This window comes from Hyaena hyaena, unplaced genomic scaffold (genome assembly GCF_003009895.1).
Source record: "Hyaena hyaena isolate Hyena2069 unplaced genomic scaffold, ASM300989v1 scaffold_1881, whole genome shotgun sequence".
NCBI classification, from domain to species: Eukaryota; Metazoa; Chordata; class Mammalia; order Carnivora; family Hyaenidae; genus Hyaena; species Hyaena hyaena.
Genome location: NW_024082508.1, coordinates 132,140 through 134,513, shown reverse-complemented (window position 1 = coordinate 134,513; position 2,374 = coordinate 132,140).

The following is a 2,374-nucleotide window of genomic DNA, read 5'->3' as shown; positions in this document are numbered from 1 at the left end:
GAAGTTGGACGCTTAACCGACTGAGCCACCCAGGCGCTCCAGAATTATTCTTAACCAAACTCATGTAGTCTATAGAATCCAATGGAATTTGACACATGATATAAAGCTTTCATATCATTCCTGGAAGCCAATTAACTAAACTGCAGAGAAATACTTTGTAAACAAAATAGACACACTTGTTACTGGTTTTACCATGAGACTGCATGTGGTTCCAAGTAACCTTTGAGACAAGGCCTCTGAGACGCTTGCCTAAATGTAGCCTTCTGTTGCTATTGAGTCCATTTTCATATTATATCAGCTACTGATTCTCCCTTCTTCTCAAACTTGCCATTATATCACTCTGCTTCCTTACTTTTCATTCTAGTGTGAAACATACTCATTTTTATTCCCTAGATAGCAGAAAAAGGTAAATTGCTTTCCCTCTGTGACTAAATTTGCCTTCATTTCAGGTAAAAATTTCTAACGTTAGAATATAGAGTATCCTTAAAAGTCTGGAGAACCTCCAAAAGCATGGAGGTTATAAAAAACCCTACTAAAGAATGAATGGGTCAACCAGGCAATCAGAGAAGAAATTTAAAAATATATGAAAGCAAATGAAAATGAAAATACTACAATTCAAACTCTTTGGTATGCGCCAAAGGCATTCCTTAGAGGAAAATACATAAAAATCCAGGCCTATCTCAATACACTAGAAAAAGCCCATATACAAAATCTAACAGCGCATCTAAAGGAACTAGAAGCAGAGCAGCAACAACATACCAACCCAGCAGAAGATGAAAAATAATAAGGATCATGGCAGAAATAAACAATATATAATCCAAAAAACCAGTTGAACAGATCAATGAAACAAATAGTTGGATTTTTGAAAAAATTAAAAAAAAATTGATTAACCTCTAGCCAGGCTTCTCTAAAAGAACCCGGAGAGAACATCCGGGGCGCCTGGGTGGCTTAGTCAGTTAAGCGTCCGACTTTCGCTTAGGTCATGGTCTCGCGGTTCGTGGGTTCAGGCCCCACATCGGGCTCTGTGCTGACTGCCAGCTCAGAGCCTGGAGCCTATTTCAGAGTCTGTATCTCCCTCTCTCTCTGACCCTCCCCTTCTCACGCTGTCTCTCTCTCTTTCCTAGAAATAAACAAAAAATATTAAAAAAAAAGAAAAGAAAAGAGAGAACATCCAAATAGACAAAATCATGAATGAAAATAAATTTATTACAACCAATCCCTCAGAAATAAAAGCAATTTTCAAGGAATACTATGAAAAATTATATGCCAACAAACTGGACAACTTAGATGAAATGCACAAATTCCTAAATACACACTCACTACCAAAATTCACATAAGAAGAGATAGAAAATCTGAACAGACCCATAACTAGTGAAGAAATTGAATCATTTATCAAAAATCTTCCAATTAATAAGAGTCCTGGTCCTGATGGCTTCCCTGGGGAATTTTACCAGACATTTAAATCAGAGTTAATACCCATTCTTCTCAAGCTATTCCAAAAAAATAGAAATGGAAGGCAAACTTCCATACTCATTCTACGAAGCCAGCATCACTTGATTCCCAAGTCAGACAGAGACCCAGTAAAAAAAGAACTACAGGCTAATACCCATGATGAATACGGATGCAAAAATCCTCAACAAAATACTTGCAAATTAAATTCAACAGAACATAAAAAGAATGATCCACCATAATCAATTGGGATCATTCCTGGGTTACAGGACTGGTTCGACATTCCTAAATCAATCAACGTGATATATCGCATTAACAACAGAAAAGATAAACACCATATGATCCTGTCGAAAGATTCAGAAAATGCATTTGTCAAAATACAGCATCCTTTCTTAATGAAGACCCTCGAGAAAGTCGGGATAGAAGGAATTTACTTAAACATCATAAAAGCCATCTATGAGAAGTCTTCAGTTAACATCATCCTCAACGTGGAAAAACTGAGAGCTTTCCCCCTGAGATCAGGAACAAGACAGGGATGTCCACTCTCACCACTGTTGTTTAACATAGTGCTGGAAGTCCTAGCATCAGCCATCAGACAACAAAAGGAAATAAGAGGCATCAAAATTGTCAAAGAAGAAGTTTAACTTAAGTTTTACACAGATGACATGATATTCTACATGGAAAACCTGACAGACTCCACCAAAACTCTGCGAGAATTGATTAATAATTTCAGCAGAGTTGCCTAGTACAAAACCAATGTACAGAAATTGGTTGCATTTTTATACACCATTAAAGAAGTATCAGAAAGAGAACAAGAAACTGATACCATTCACTTTTGCACCAAAAACTATAAAATACCTAAGAAAAAACCTAACCAAAGATGTAAAAGATCTGTATGCTGAAAACTATAGAAAGTTTATGAAGG